The sequence below is a fragment of the Phalangium opilio genome, unplaced genomic scaffold (assembly GCF_054372755.1).
Source record: "Phalangium opilio isolate 3A_F unplaced genomic scaffold, DU_Popi_V2 ptg000017l_1, whole genome shotgun sequence".
Lineage (NCBI taxonomy): Eukaryota > Metazoa > Arthropoda > Arachnida > Opiliones > Phalangiidae > Phalangium > Phalangium opilio.
Window position 1 is genome coordinate 12555951 of NW_028324151.1, and position 16752 is coordinate 12572702.

Sequence of the window (16752 nt, forward strand, 5' to 3'; positions counted from 1 at the left end):
GAAGCTCAGAAATTAAATGGTTGTCAGGTATTGTGGAAAAGTTATGACTTTTCACGCTACATCTGAGACCCCACAACACCTCTCCCGGGTGGGCTCGAACCACCAACCTTTCGGTTAACAGCTGAACGCGCTAACCATTGCGCCACGGAAGCCCAAAAATTAAATGTTCGTCAGGTATTGTGGAAAAACTTTTCTTTTTACGTTACATTTGAGACTACACAACACCGCTCCCGGGTGCGCTCGAACCACCAACCTTTCGGTTAACAACCGAACGCGCTAACCATTGCGCCACGGAAGCCCAAAAACTAAATGTTCGTCAGGTATTGTGGAAAAACTCTGACTTTTTACGTTACATTTAAGATCCCTTAACACCGCTCCCTTGTGGGCTCGAACCACGAACCTATTAGTTAACAGCCGAAAGCGCCAACCATTGAGCCACGTATGCTCAGAAATTAAATGGTTGTCACGTATTGTGGAAAAGTTATGACTTTTCAAGCTTTATCTGAGACCCCACAACACCTCTCCCGGGTGGGCTCGTACCACCAACCTTTCGGTTAACAGCCGAACGCGCTAACCATTGCGCCAAGGAAGCCCAAAAATAAAATGTTCGTCAGGTATTGTGAAAAAAACTCTGACTTTTTACGTTACATTTGAGATCCCTTAACACCGCTCCCGGGTGGGCTCGAACCACCAACCTATTGGTTAACAGCCGAACGCGCTTAACATTTAGCCACGGAAGCTTAGAAATTTTATGGTTGTCACGTATGTGGAAAAGTTTTGACTTTTTACGCTACATCTGAGACCCCACAACACCTCTCCCGGGTGGGCTCGAACCACCAACCTTTCGGTGAACAGCTGAACGCGCTAACCATTGCGTCACGGAAGCCCAAAAATTAAATGTTCGTCAGGTATTGTGGAAAAACTCTGACTTTTTACGTTACATTTGAGATCCCTTAACACCGCTCCCGGGTGGGCTTGAACAACCAACCTGTTGGTTAACAGCCGAACGCGCTAACCATTGAGCCACGGAAGCTCAGAAATTAAATGGTTGTCAGGAATTGTGGAAAAGTTATGACTTTTCACGCTACATCTGAGACCCCACAACACCTCTCCCGGGTGGGCTCGAACCACCAACCTTTCGGTTAACAGCTGAACGCGCTAACCATTGCGCCACGGAAGCCCAAAAATTAAATGTTCGTCAGGTATTGTGGAAAAACTTTTCTTTTTACGTTACATTTGAGACTACACAACACCGCTCCCGGGTGCGCTCGAACCACCAACCTTTCGGTTAACAACCGAACGCGCTAACCATTGCGCCACGGAAGCCCAAAAACTAAATGTTCGTCAGGTATTGTGGAAAAACTCTGACTTTTTACGTTACATTTAAGATCCCTTAACACCGCTCCCTTGTGGGCTCGAACCACGAACCTATTAGTTAACAGCCGAAAGCGCCAACCATTGAGCCACGTATGCTCAGAAATTAAATGGTTGTCACGTATTGTGGAAAAGTTATGACTTTTCAAGCTTTATCTGAGACCCCACAACACCTCTCCCGGGTGGGCTCGTACCACCAACCTTTCGGTTAACAGCCGAACGCGCTAACCATTGCGCCAAGGAAGCCCAAAAATAAAATGTTCGTCAGGTATTGTGAAAAAAACTCTGACTTTTTACGTTACATTTGAGATCCCTTAACACCGCTCCCGGGTGGGCTCGAACCACCAACCTATTGGTTAACAGCCGAACGCGCTTAACATTTAGCCACGGAAGCTTAGAAATTTTATGGTTGTCACGTATGTGGAAAAGTTTTGACTTTTTACGCTACATCTGAGACCCCACAACACCTCTCCCGGGTGGGCTCGAACCACCAACCTTTCGGTGAACAGCTGAACGCGCTAACCATTGCGTCACGGAAGCCCAAAAATTAAATGTTCGTCAGGTATTGTGGAAAAACTCTGACTTTTTACGTTACATTTGAGATCCCTTAACACCGCTCCCGGGTGGGCTTGAACAACCAACCTGTTGGTTAACAGCCGAACGCGCTAACCATTGAGCCACGGAAGCTCAGAAATTAAATGGTTGTCAGGAATTGTGGAAAAGTTATGACTTTTCAAGCTACATCTGAGACCCCACAACACCTCTCCCGGGTGGGCTCGAACCACCAACCTTTCGGTTAACAGCTGAACGCGCTAACTATTGCGTCACGGAAGCCCAAAAATTAAATGTTCGTCAGGTATTGTGGAAAAACTCTGACTTTTTACGTTACATTTAAGATCCCTTAACACCGCTCCCGGGTGGGCTCGAACCACGAACCTATTGGTTAACAGCCGAAAGCGCTAACCATTGAGCCACGGATGCTCAGAAATTAAATGGTTGTCACGTATTGTGGAAAAGTTATGACTTTTCAAGCTTTATCTGAGACCCCACAACACCGCTCCCAGGTGGGCTCGAACCACCAACCTATTGGTTAACAGCCGAACGCGCTAACCATTGAGCCACGGAAGCTTAGAAATTAAATGGTTGTCAGGTATTGTGAAAAAGTTATGACTTTTCACGCTACATCTGAGACCCCACAACACCTCTCCCGGGTGGGCTCGAACCACCAACCTTTCGGTTAACAGCCGAACGCGCTAACCATTGCGCCAAGGAAGCCCAAAAATAAAATGTTCGTCAGGTATTGTGAAAAAAACTCTGACTTTTTACGTTACATTTGAGATCCCTTAACACCGCTCCCGGGTGGGCTCGAACCACCAACCTATTGGTTAACAGCCGAACGCGCTAAACATTTAGCCACGGAAGCTTAGAAATTTAATGGTTGTCACGTATTGTGGAAACGTTTTGACTTTTTACGCTACATCTGAGACCCCACAACACCTCGCCCGGGTGGGCTCGAACCACCAACCTTTCGGTTAACAGCTGAACGCGCTAACCATTGCGTCACGGAAGCCCAAAAATTAAATGTTCGTCAGGTATTGTGGAAAAACTCTGACTTTTTACGTTACATTTGAGATCCCTTAACACCGCTCCCGGGTGGGCTTGAACAACCAACCTGTTGGTTAACAGCCGAACGCGCTAACCATTGAGCCACGGAAGCTCAGAAATTAAATGGTTGTCAGGTATTGTGGAAAAGTTATGACTTTTCACGCTACATCTGAGACCCCACAACACCTCTCCCGGGTGGGCTCGAACCACCAACCTTTCGGTTAACAGCTGAACGCGCTAACCATTGCGCCACGGAAGCCCAAAAATTAAATGTTCGTCAGGTATTGTGGAAAAACTTTTCTTTTTACGTTACATTTGAGACTACACAACACCGCTCCCGGGTGCGCTCGAACCACCAACCTTTCGGTTAACAACCGAACGCGCTAACCATTGCGCCACGGAAGCCCAAAAACTAAATGTTCGTCAGGTATTGTGGAAAAACTCTGACTTTTTACGTTACATTTAAGATCCCTTAACACCGCTCCCTTGTGGGCTCGAACCACGAACCTATTAGTTAACAGCCGAAAGCGCCAACCATTGAGCCACGTATGCTCAGAAATTAAATGGTTGTCACGTATTGTGGAAAAGTTATGACTTTTCAAGCTTTATCTGAGACCCCACAACACCTCTCCCGGGTGGGCTCGTACCACCAACCTTTCGGTTAACAGCCGAACGCGCTAACCATTGCGCCAAGGAAGCCCAAAAATAAAATGTTCGTCAGGTATTGTGAAAAAAACTCTGACTTTTTACGTTACATTTGAGATCCCTTAACACCGCTCCCGGGTGGGCTCGAACCACCAACCTATTGGTTAACAGCCGAACGCGCTTAACATTTAGCCACGGAAGCTTAGAAATTTTATGGTTGTCACGTATGTGGAAAAGTTTTGACTTTTTACGCTACATCTGAGACCCCACAACACCTCTCCCGGGTGGGCTCGAACCACCAACCTTTCGGTGAACAGCTGAACGCGCTAACCATTGCGTCACGGAAGCCCAAAAATTAAATGTTCGTCAGGTATTGTGGAAAAACTCTGACTTTTTACGTTACATTTGAGATCCCTTAACACCGCTCCCGGGTGGGCTTGAACAACCAACCTGTTGGTTAACAGCCGAACGCGCTAACCATTGAGCCACGGAAGCTCAGAAATTAAATGGTTGTCAGGAATTGTGGAAAAGTTATGACTTTTCACGCTACATCTGAGACCCCACAACACCTCTCCCGGGTGGGCTCGAACCACCAACCTTTCGGTTAACAGCTGAACGCGCTAACCATTGCGCCACGGAAGCCCAAAAATTAAATGTTCGTCAGGTATTGTGGAAAAACTTTTCTTTTTACGTTACATTTGAGACTACACAACACCGCTCCCGGGTGCGCTCGAACCACCAACCTTTCGGTTAACAACCGAACGCGCTAACCATTGCGCCACGGAAGCCCAAAAACTAAATGTTCGTCAGGTATTGTGGAAAAACTCTGACTTTTTACGTTACATTTAAGATCCCTTAACACCGCTCCCTTGTGGGCTCGAACCACGAACCTATTAGTTAACAGCCGAAAGCGCCAACCATTGAGCCACGTATGCTCAGAAATTAAATGGTTGTCACGTATTGTGGAAAAGTTATGACTTTTCAAGCTTTATCTGAGACCCCACAACACCTCTCCCGGGTGGGCTCGTACCACCAACCTTTCGGTTAACAGCCGAACGCGCTAACCATTGCGCCAAGGAAGCCCAAAAATAAAATGTTCGTCAGGTATTGTGAAAAAAACTCTGACTTTTTACGTTACATTTGAGATCCCTTAACACCGCTCCCGGGTGGGCTCGAACCACCAACCTATTGGTTAACAGCCGAACGCGCTTAACATTTAGCCACGGAAGCTTAGAAATTTTATGGTTGTCACGTATGTGGAAAAGTTTTGACTTTTTACGCTACATCTGAGACCCCACAACACCTCTCCCGGGTGGGCTCGAACCACCAACCTTTCGGTGAACAGCTGAACGCGCTAACCATTGCGTCACGGAAGCCCAAAAATTAAATGTTCGTCAGGTATTGTGGAAAAACTCTGACTTTTTACGTTACATTTGAGATCCCTTAACACCGCTCCCGGGTGGGCTTGAACAACCAACCTGTTGGTTAACAGCCGAACGCGCTAACCATTGAGCCACGGAAGCTCAGAAATTAAATGGTTGTCAGGAATTGTGGAAAAGTTATGACTTTTCAAGCTACATCTGAGACCCCACAACACCTCTCCCGGGTGGGCTCGAACCACCAACCTTTCGGTTAACAGCTGAACGCGCTAACTATTGCGTCACGGAAGCCCAAAAATTAAATGTTCGTCAGGTATTGTGGAAAAACTCTGACTTTTTACGTTACATTTGAGATCCCTTAACACCGCTCCCGGGTGGGCTTGAACAACCAACCTGTTGGTTAACAGCCGAACGCGCTAACCATTGAGCCACGGAAGCTCAGAAATTAAATGGTTGTCAGGTATTGTGGAAAAGTTATGACTTTTCACGCTACATCTGAGACCCCACAACACCTCTCCCGGGTGGGCTCGAACCACCAACCTTTCGGTTAACAGCTGAACGCGCTAACCATTGCGCCACGGAAGCCCAAAAATTAAATGTTCGTCAGGCTTCCCATAATAGCTTCCTCCTCAATAAAGCGGTGAAGAGGAAGCATATTGAGAAGGATTTCCAGAGAAGCTGTGGGGGCTGTTCTCATGGACCCCGTGATACCGATGCACGCCAGCCTTTGAAGCTTGCGTAGTTCATCTTGGGCTGTTTTAAGGCGAACCCTGGGCCACCAGACAAGAGCTCCATAGGAAACCACTGGCCTGATGATCCTGGTATAAATCCAGTTTACAGCCCTAGGGCTTAAGCCCCAGGACTTGCTGACTGAACTTCTTAAACGCCAAAATAAAATTTCGGCCTTCTTGATACTCAGATCAAGGTGGGACTTCCAAGTAAGCTTGGCATCGAAAGTCACGCCAAGGTATTTGACCTCGGAGGACTTCTTTAAAACCTGTCCAAAGAAGGAAATATCGTTGAATAGGTCATTAGTCCTTTTCCGAGTAAACGGTACAAGGACAGTCTTGTTGGGATTGACGGTTAGGTTAACACCCCTACACCAATCCTCAACATCATGCAAGACAGATTTCATCAGTGCAGCGATAGTTGTAGGGAACCTCCCTGTATCAATCACTGCGATGTCATCCGCATAGCCAAAACAGTGACATTCCCTCTCCCCGAGTCGACCCAGCAGCTCATCCACCACCAGGCACCAAAGAAGAGGGGAAAGAACCCCTCCCTGAGGACAGCCACGGTCGGTGGAGGTCTCCAAGGTTTCCCCGAGAAGAGACGCCGTCACCCTGCAATACGTGAGCATGGATTTTATCCAACGACACAAAGTGTCGTCAATACCAAACCGCTCCGCAGCGCGAAGGATGACTTCACTAGAGACCCTATCAAAGGCACCCTCAATATCAAGGAAGATGGCCAAAGACATCTCCTTGAACTCGATGGCCCTGTCAAGGCAGTTCAAAATGCCATGAAGCGCCGTCTCTGTGGACTTGCCTTTCTGATAGGCAAACTGAAAAGTGGACAGGGGTGTGTGGGATAGAACACCATCCCGTAGATACCTGTCCACCAATTTCTCTAAAGTCTTTAGGAAGAAAGAGGTAAGACAGATAGGTCTGAATGCCTTAGCCTCAAGATAGCTCGTCTTCCCAGGTTTGGAAATAAAGATAACCTTCGAGCGCTTCCAGAAATCTGGAATATGCGCCAGAGCAATGCAGGCTCTAAATATCCTGCACAGATAAGGGCCAATGGCGTCTATGCCTTCCTGGAGGAGGGCATAGTCAGACTTTTTCCACAATACCTGACGAACATTTAATTTTTGGGCTTCCATGGCGCAATGGTTAGCGCGTTCGGCTGTTAACCGAAAGGTTGGTGGTTCGAGCGCACCCGGGAGCGGTGTTGTGTAGTCTCAAATGTAACGTAAAAAGAAAAGTTTTTCCACAATACCTGACGAACATTTAACTTTTGGGCTTCCGTGGCGCAATGGTTAGCGCGTTCAGCTGTTAAACGAAAGGTTGGTGGTTCGAGCCCACCCGGGAGAGGTGACGTGGGGTCTCAGATGTAGCGTAAAAAGTCAAAACTTTTCCACAATACGTGACAACCATTTAAGTTCTGAGCTTCCGTGGCTCAATGGTTAGCGCGTTCGGCTGTTAACCAATAGGTTGGTGGTTCGAGCCCACCCGGGAGAGGTGACGTGGGGTCTCAGATGTAGCGTGAAAAGTCATAAATTTTCCACAATACCTGACAGCCATTTAATTTCTGAGCTTCCGTGGCTCAATGGTTAGCGCGTTCGGCTGTTAACCAATAGGTTCGTGGTTCGAGCCCACCCGGGAACGGTGTTAAGGGATCTCAAATGTAACGTAAAAAGTCAGAGTTTTTCCACAATACCTGACGAACATTTAATTTTTGGGCTTCCGTGGCGCAATGGTTAGCGCGTTTGGTTGTTAACCGAAAGGTTGGTGGTTCGAGCGCACCCGGGAGTGGTGTTGTGTAGTCTCAAATGTAACGTAAAAAGAAAAGTTTTTCCACAATACCTGACGAACATTTAATTTTTGGGCTTCCGTGGCTCAATGGTTTGCGCGTTCGGCTGTTAACCAATAGGTTGGTGGTTCGAGCCCACCCGGCAGCGGTGTTATGGGATCTCTAATGTAACATAAAAAGTCAGAGTTTTTCCACAATACCTGACGAACATTTAATTTTTGGGCTTCCGTGGCGCAATGGTTATCGCGTTCAGCTGTTAACCGAAAGGTTGGTGGTTCGAGCCCACCCGGGAGAGGTGTTGTGGGGTCTCAGATGTAGCGTGAAAAGTCATAACTTTTCCCCAATACGTGACAACCATTTAATTTCTGAGCTCCCGTGGCTCAATGGTTGTCGCGTTCGGCTGTTAACCAATAGGTTGGTGGTTCGAGCCCACCCGGGAGAGGTGACGTGGGGTCTCAGATGTAGCGTAAAAAGTCAAAACTTTTCCACAATACGTGACAACCATTTAATTTCTGAGCTTCCGTGGCTAAATGGTTAGCGCGTTCGGCTGTTAACCAATAGGTTGGTGGTTCGAGCCCACCCGGGAGAGGTGACGTGGGGTCTCAGATGTAGCGTGAAAAGTCATAACTTTTCCACAATACCTGACAGCCATTTAATTTCTGAGCTTCCGTGGCTCAATGGTTAGCGCGTTCGGCTGTTAACCAATAGGTTCGTGGTTCGAGCCCACCCGGGAGCGGTGTTAAGGGATCTCAAATGTAACGTAAAAAGTCAGAGTTTTTCCACAATACCTGACGAACATTTAATTTTTGGGCTTCCGTGGCGCAATGGTTAGCGCGTTCGGTTGTTAACCGAAAGGTTGGTGGTTCGAGCGCACCCGGAAGCGGTGTTGTGTAGTCTCAAATGTAACGTAAAAAGAAAAGTTTTTCCACAATACCTGACGAACATTTAATTTTTGGGCTTCCGTGGCGCAATGGTTAGCGCGTTCGGTTGTAAACCGAAAGGTTGGTGGTTCGAGCCCACCCGGGAGCTGTGTTGTGTAGTCTCAAATGTAACGTAAAAAGAAACATTTTTCCACAATACCTGACGAACATTTAATTTTTGGGCTTCCGTGGCGCAATGGTTAGCGCGTTCAGCTGTTAACCGAAAGGTTGGTGGTTCGAGCCCACCCGGAAGAGGTGTTGTGGGGTCTCAGATGTAGCGTTTAAAAGTCAAAACTTTTCCACAATACGTGACAACCATTTAATTTCTGAGCTTCCGTGGCTCAATGGTTAGCGCGTTCGGCTGTTAACCAATAGGTTGGTGGTTCGAGCCCACCCGGGAGAGGTGACGTAGGGTCTCAGATGTAGCGTAAAAAGTCAAAACTTTTCCACAATACGTGACAACCATTTAATTTCTGAGCTCCCGTGGCTCTATGGTTGTCGCGTTCGGCTGTTAACCAATAGGTTGGTGGTTCGAGCCCACCCGGGAGAGGTGACGTGGGGTCTCAGATGTAACGTAAAAAGCCAAAGTTTTTCCACAATACCTGACGACCATTTAATTTTTGGGCTTCCGTGGCGCAATGGTAAGCGCGTTCGGCTGTTAACCAATAGGTTCGTGGTTCGAGCCCACCCGGGAGCGGTGTTAAGGGATCTCAAATGTAACGTAAAAAGTCAGAGTTTTTCCACAATACCTGACGAACATTTAATTTTTGGGCTTCCGTGGCGCAATGGTTAGCGCGTTCGGTTGTTAACCGAAAGGTTGGTGGTTCGAGCGCACCCGGGAGCGGTGTTGTGTAGTCTCAAATGTAACGTAAAAAGAAAAGTTTTTCCACAATACCTGACGAACATTTAATTTTTGGGCTTCCGTGGCGCAATGGTTAGCGCGTTCGGTTGTAAACCGAAAGGTTGGTGGTTCGAGCCCACCCGGGAGCTGTGTTGTGTAGTCTCAAATGTAACGTAAAAAGAAACATTTTTCCACAATACCTGACGAACATTTAATTTTTGGGCTTCCGTGGCGCAATGGTTAGCGCGTTCAGCTGTTAACCGAAAGGTTGGTGGTTCGAGCCCACCCGGAAGAGGTGTTGTGGGGTCTCAGATGTAGCGTGAAAAGTCATAACTTTTCCACAATACGTGACAACCATTTAATTTCTGAGCTTCCGTGGCTCAATGGTTAGCGCGTTCGGCTGTTAACCAATAGGTTGGTGGTTCGAGCCCACCCGGGAGAGGTGACGTAGGGTCTCAGATGTAGCGTAAAAAGTCAAAACTTTTCCACAATACGTGACAACCATTTAATTTCTGAGCTCCCGTGGCTCAATGGTTGTCGCGTTCGGCTGTTAACCAATAGGTTGGTGGTTCGAGCCCACCCGGGAGAGGTGACGTGGGGTCTCAGATGTAACGTAAAAAGCCAAAGTTTTTCCACAATACCTGACGACCACTTAATTTTTGGGCTTCCGTGGCGCAATGGTAAGCGCGTTCGGCTGTTAACCAATAGGTTCGTGGTTCGAGCCCACCCGGGAGCGGTGTTAAGGGATCTCAAATGTAACGTAAAAAGTCAGAGTTTTTCCACAATACCTGACGAACATTTAATTTTTGGGCTTCCGTGGCGCAATGGTTAGCGCGTTCGGTTGTTAACCGAAAGGTTGGTGGTTCGAGCGCACCCGGGAGCGGTGTTGTGTAGTCTCAAATGTAACGTAAAAAGAAAAGTTTTTCCACAATACCTGACGAACATTTAATTTTTGGGCTTCCGTGGCGCAATGGTTAGCGCGTTCGGTTGTAAACCGAAAGGTTGGTGGTTCGAGCCCACCCGGGAGCTGTGTTGTGTAGTCTCAAATGTAACGTAAAAAGAAACATTTTTCCACAATACCTGACGAACATTTAATTTTTGGGCTTCCGTGGCGCAATGGTTAGCGCGTTCAGCTGTTAACCGAAAGGTTGGTGGTTCGAGCCCACCCGGAAGAGGTGTTGTGGGGTCTCAGATGTAGCGTGAAAAGTCATAACTTTTCCCCAATACGTGACAACCATTTAATGTCTGAGCTCCCGTGGCTCAATGGTTGTCGCGTTCGGCTGTTAACCAATAGGTTGGTGGTTCGAGCCCACCCGGGAGATGTGACGTGGGGTCTCAGATGTAGCGTTTAAAAGTCAAAACTTTTCCACAATACGTGACAACCATTTAATTTCTGAGCTTCCGTGGCTCAATGGTTAGCGCGTTCGGCTGTTAACCAATAGGTTGGTGGTTCGAGCCCACCCGGGAGAGGTGACGTAGGGTCTCAGATGTAGCGTAAAAAGTCAAAACTTTTCCACAATACGTGACAACCATTAAATTTCTAAGCTTCCGTGGCTCAATGGATAGCGCGTTCGGCCGTTAACCAATAGGTTGGTGGTTCGAGCCCACCCGGGAGCGGTGTTATGGGATCTCAAATGTAACGTAAAAAGTCAGAGTTTTTCCACAATACCTGACGAACATTTAACTTTTGGGCTTCCTTGGCGCAATGGTTAACGCGTTCAGCTGTTAACCGAAAGGTTGTTGGTTCGAGCCCACCCGGAAGAGGTGTTGTGGGGTCTCAGATGTAGCGTGAAAAGTCATAACTTTTCCCCAATACGTGACAACCATTTAATGTCTGAGCTCCCGTGGCTCAATGGTAGTCGCGTTCGGCTGTTAACCAATAGGTTGGTGGTTCGAGCTTACCCGGGAGAGGTGACGTGGGGTCTCAGATGTAGCGTAAAAAGTCAAAACTTTTCCACAATACGTGACAACCATTTAATTTCTGAGCTCCCGTGGCTCAATGGTTGTCGCGTTCGGCTGTTAACCAATATGTTGGTGGTTCGAGCCCACCCGGGAGAGGTGACGTGGGGTCTCAGATGTAACGTAAAAAGCCAAAGTTTTTCCACAATACCTGACGACCATTTAATTTTTGGGCTTCCGTGGCGCAATGGTAAGCGCGTTCGGCTGTTAACCAATATGTTGGAGGTTCGAGCCCACCCGGAAGAGGTGTTGTGGGGTCTCAAATGTAGCGTGAAAAGTCATTACTTTTTCACAATACCTGACTACCCATTAATTTCTGAGCTGCCGTGGCTCAATGGTTTGCGCGTTCGGCTGTTAACCAATAGGTTTCTGGTTCGAGCCCACCCGGGAGCGGTGTTGTGAAGTCTCAAATGTAACGTAAAATGAAAAGTTTTTCCACAATACTTGACGACCATTTAATTTTTGGGCTTCCGTGGCGCAATGGTAAGCGCGTTCGGCTGTTAACCAATAGGTTGGTGGTTCGAGCCCACTCGGGAGCGTGGTTATGTAGTCTCAAATGTAACGTAAAATGAAAAGTTTTTCCACAATACCTGACAACCATTTAATTTCTGAGCTTCCGTGGCTCAATGGTTAGCTCGTTCGGCTGTTAACCAAAAGGTTGGTGGTTCGAGCCCACCCGGGAGCGGTGTTATGTAGTCTCAAATGTAACGTAAAAAGAAAAGTTTTTCCACAATACCTGACGGACATTTAATTTTTGGGCTTCCGTGGCGCAATGGTTAGCGCGTTCGGCTGTTAACCGAAAGGTTGGTGGTTCGATCACACCCGGGAGCGGTGTTGTGTAGTCTCAAATGTAACGTAAAAAGAAAAGTTTTTCCACAATACCTGACGAACATTTAATTTTTGGGCTTCCGTGGCGCAATGGTTAGCGCGTTCGGTTGTAAACCGAAAGGTTGGTGGTTCGAGCCCACCCGGGAGCTGTGTTGTGTAGTCTCAAATGTAACGTAAAAAGAAACATTTTTCCACAATACCTGACGAACATTTAATTTTTGGGCTTCCGTGGCGCAATGGTTAGCGCGTTCAGCTGTTAACCGAAAGGTTGGTGGTTCGAGCCCACCCGGGAGAGGTGTTGTGGAGTCTCAGATGTAGCGTAAAAAGTCAAAACTTTTCCACAATACGTGACAACCATTAAATTTCTAAGCTTCCGTGGCTCAATGGTTAGCACGTTCGGCTGTTAACCAATAGGTTGGTGGTTCGAGCCCACCCGGGAGGGTGTTATGGGATCTCAAATGTAACGTAAAAATCAGAGTTTTTCCACAATACCTGACGAACATTTAACTTTTGGGCTTCCTTGGCGCAATGGTTAGCGCGTTCAGCTGTTAACCAAAAGGTTGTTGGTTCGAGCCCACCCGGAAGAGGTGTTGTGGGGTCTCAGATGTAGCGTGAAAAGTCATAACTTTTCCCCAATACGTGACAACCATTTAATGTCTGAGCTCCCGTGGCTCAATGGTTGTCGCGTTCGGCTGTTAACCAATAGGTTGGTGGTTCGAGCCCACCCGGGAGAGGTGACGTGGGGTCTCAGATGTAGCGTTTAAAAGTCAAAACTTTTCCACAATACGTGACAACCATTTAATTTCTGAGCTTCCGTGGCTCAATGGTTAGCGCGTTCGGCTGTTAACCAATAGGTTGGTGGTTCGAGCCCACCCGGGAGAGGTGACGTAGGGTCTCAGATGTAGCGTAAAAAGTCAAAACTTTTCCACAATACGTGACAACCATTAAATTTCTAAGCTTCCGTGGCTCAATGGATAGCGCGTTCGGCCGTTAACCAATAGGTTGGTGGTTCGAGCCCACCCGGGAGCGGTGTTATGGGATCTCAAATGTAACGTAAAAAGTCAGAGTTTTTCCACAATACCTGACGAACATTTAACTTTTGGGCTTCCTTGGCGCAATGGTTAGCGCGTTCAGCTGTTAACCGAAAGGTTGTTGGTTCGAGCCCACCCGGAAGAGGTGTTGTGGGGTCTCAGATGTAGCGTGAAAAGTCATAACTTTTCCCCAATACGTGACAACCATTTAATGTCTGAGCTCCCGTGGCTCAATGGTTGTCGCGTTCGGCTGTTAACCAATAGGTTGGTGGTTCGAGCCCACCCGGGAGAGGTGACGTGGGGTCTCAGATGTAGCGTAAAAAGTCAAAACATTTCCACAATACGTGACAACCATTTAATTTCTGAGCTCCCGTGGCTCAATGGTTGTCGCGTTCGGCTGTTAACCAATAGGTTGGTGGTTCGAGCCCACTCGGGAGCGTGGTTATGTAGTCTCAAATGTAACGTAAAATGAAAAGCTTTTCCACAATACCTGACAACCATTTAATTTCTGAGCTTCCGTGGCTCAATGGTTAGCGCGTTCGGCTGTTAACCAATAGGTTGGTGGTTCGAGCCCACCCGGGAGCGGTGTTGTGTAGTCTCAAATGTATAATAAAAAGAAAAGTTTTTCCACAATACCTGACGGACATTTAATTTTTGGGCTTCCGTGGCGCAATGGTTAGCGCGTTCGGCTGTTAACCGAAAGGTTGGTGGTTCGATCACACCCGGGAGCGGTGTTGTGTAGTCTCAAATGTAACGTAAAAAGAAAAGTTTTTCCAAAATACCTGACGAACATTTAATTTTTGGGCTTCCGTGGCGCAATGGTTAGCGCGTTCGGTTGTAAACCGAAAGGTTGGTGGTTCGAGCCCACCCGGGAGCTGTGTTGTGTAGTCTCAAATGCAACGTAAAAAGAAACATTTTTCCACAATACCTGACGAACATTTAATTTTTGGGCTTCCGTGGCGCAATGGTTAGCGCGTTCAGCTGTTAACCGAAAGGTTGGTGGTTCGAGCCCACCCGGGAGAGGTGTTGTGGAGTCTCAGATGTAGCGTAAAAAGTCAAAACTTTTCCACAATACGTGACAACCATTAAATTTCTAAGCTTCCGTGGCTCAATGGTTAGCACGTTCGGCTGTTAACCAATAGGTTGGTGGTTCGAGCCCACCCGGGAGGGTGTTATGGGATCTCAAATGTAACGTAAAAATCAGAGTTTTTCCACAATACCTGACGAACATTTAACTTTTGGGCTTCCTTGGCGCAATGGTTAGCGCGTTCAGCTGTTAACCGAAAGGTTGTTGGTTCGAGCCCACCCGGAAGAGGTGTTGTGGGGTCTCAGATGTAGCGTGAAAAGTCATAACTTTTCCCCAATACGTGACAACCATTTAATGTCTGAGCTCCCGTGGCTCAATGGTTGTCGCGTTCGGCTGTTAACCAATAGGTTGGTGGTTCGAGCCCACCCGGGAGAGGTGACGTGGGGTCTCAGATGTAGCGTTTAAAAGTCAAAACTTTTCCACAATACGTGACAACCATTTAATTTCTGAGCTTCCGTGGCTCAATGGTTAGCGCGTTCGGCTGTTAACCAATAGGTTGGTGGTTCGAGCCCACCCGGGAGAGGTGACGTAGGGTCTCAGATGTAGCGTAAAAAGTCAAAACTTTTCCACAATACGTGACAACCATTTAATTTCTGAGCTCCCGTGGCTCAATGGTTGTCGCGTTCGGCTGTTAACCAATAGGTTGGTGGTTCGAGCCCACCCGGGAGAGGTGACGTGGGGTCTCAGATGTAACGTAAAAAGCCAAAGTTTTTCCACAATACCTGACGACCATTTAATTTTTGGGCTTCCGTGGCGCAATGGTAAGCGCGTTCGGCTGTTAACCAATAGGTTGGAGGTTCGAGCCCAGCCGGGAGAGGTGTAGTGGGGTCTCAAATGTAGCGTGAAAAGTCATAACTTTTTCACAATACCTGACTACCCATTAATTTCTGAGCTGCCGTGGCTCAATGGTTTGCGCGTTCGGCTGTTAACCAATAGGTTGCTGGTTCGAGCCCACCCGGGAGCGGTGTTGTGAAGTCTCAAATGTAACGTAAAATGAAAAGTTTTTCCACAATACCTGACGACCATTTAATTTTTGGGCTTCCGTGGCGCAATGGTAAGCGCGTTCGGCTGTTAACCAATAGGTTGGTGGTTCGAGCCCACTCGGGAGCGTGGTTATGTAGTCTCAAATGTAACGTAAAATGAAAAGTTTTTCCACAATACCTGACAACCATTTAATTTCTGAGCTTCCGTGGCTCAATGGTTAGCTCGTTCGGCTGTTAACCAATAGGTTGGTGGTTCGAGCCCACCCGGGAGCGGTGTTATGTAGTCTCAAATGTAACGTAAAAAGAAAAGTTTTTCCACAATACCTGACGGACATTTAATTTTTGGGCTTCCGTGGCGCAATGGTTAGCGCGTTCGGCTGTTAACCGAAAGGTTGGTGGTTCGATCACACCCGGGAGCGGTGTTGTGTAGTCTCAAATGTAACGTAAAAAGAAAAGTTTTTCCACAATACCTGACGAACATTTAATTTTTGGGCTTCCGTGGCGCAATGGTTAGCGCGTTCGGTTGTAAACCGAAAGGTTGGTGGTTCGAGCCCACCCGGGAGCTGTGTTGTGTAGTCTCAAATGTAACGTAAAAAGAAACATTTTTCCACAATACCTGACGAACATTTAATTTTTGGGCTTCCGTGGCGCAATGGTTAGCGCGTTCAGCTGTTAACCGAAAGGTTGGTGGTTCGAGCCCACCCGGGAGAGGTGTTGTGGAGTCTCAGATGTAGCGTAAAAAGTCAAAACTTTTCCACAATACGTGACAACCATTAAATTTCTAAGCTTCCGTGGCTCAATGGATAGCGCGTTCGGCCGTTAACCAATAGGTTGGTGGTTCGAGCCCACCCGGGAGCGGTGTTATGGGATCTCAAATGTAACGTAAAAAGTCAGAGTTTTTCCACAATACCTGACAAACATTTAACTTTTGGGCTTCCTTGGCGCAATGGTTAGCGCGTTCAGCTGTTAACCGAAAGGTTGTTGGTTCGAGCCCACCCGGAAGAGGTGTTGTGGGGTCTCAGATGTAGCGTGAAAAGTCATAACTTTTCCCCAATACGTGACAACCATTTAATGTCTGAGCTCCCGTGGCTCAATGGTTGTCGCGTTCGGCTGTTAACCAATAGGTTGGTGGTTCGAGCCCACCCGGGAGAGGTGACGTGGGGTCTCAGATGTAGCGTAAAAAGTCAAAACTTTTCCACAATACGTGACAACCATTTAATTTCTGAGCTTCCGTGGCTCAATGGTTAGCGCGTTCGGCTGTTAACCAATAGGTTCGTGGTTCGAGCCCACCCGGGAGCGGTGTTAAGGGATCTCAAATGTAACGTAAAAAGTCAAAGTTTTTCCACAATACCTGAAGACCTTTTCATTTCTGAGCTTGTTTGGCTCCATGGTTAGCGCGTTCGGCTGTTAACCAATAGGTTGGTGGTTCGAGCCCACCCGGGAGAGGTGACGTGGGGTCTCAGATGTAGCGTAAAAAGTCAAAACTTTTCCACAATACGTGACAACCATTTAATTTCTGAGCTTCCGTGGCTCAATGGTTAGCGCGGTCGGCTGTTAACCAATAGGTT

General features: G+C 47.5%; 6 non-coding genes across 6 annotated transcripts; all 6 read left to right on the top strand.

Moving 5' to 3' along the window:
• The first annotated feature begins 8491 nt into the window (after positions 1-8491).
• Positions 8492-8564, top strand: TRNAY-GUA (transfer RNA tyrosine (anticodon GUA)). Its single transcript has one exon. It is a non-coding gene; the product is annotated as a tRNA-Tyr (tRNA).
• Positions 8565-9372: 808 nt separating this feature from the next.
• TRNAY-GUA (transfer RNA tyrosine (anticodon GUA)) lies at positions 9373-9445 on the top strand. The gene has a single exon. It is a non-coding gene; the product is annotated as a tRNA-Tyr (tRNA).
• Positions 9446-10252: 807 nt separating this feature from the next.
• On the top strand, positions 10253-10325 carry TRNAY-GUA (transfer RNA tyrosine (anticodon GUA)). Its single transcript has one exon. It is a non-coding gene; the product is annotated as a tRNA-Tyr (tRNA).
• A 1834-nt stretch (positions 10326-12159) lies between these two features.
• TRNAY-GUA (transfer RNA tyrosine (anticodon GUA)) lies at positions 12160-12232 on the top strand. The gene has a single exon. It is a non-coding gene; the product is annotated as a tRNA-Tyr (tRNA).
• A 1686-nt stretch (positions 12233-13918) lies between these two features.
• On the top strand, positions 13919-13991 carry TRNAY-GUA (transfer RNA tyrosine (anticodon GUA)). The gene has a single exon. It is a non-coding gene; the product is annotated as a tRNA-Tyr (tRNA).
• A 1685-nt stretch (positions 13992-15676) lies between these two features.
• On the top strand, positions 15677-15749 carry TRNAY-GUA (transfer RNA tyrosine (anticodon GUA)). The gene has a single exon. It is a non-coding gene; the product is annotated as a tRNA-Tyr (tRNA).
• Positions 15750-16752: the final 1003 nt, after the last annotated feature.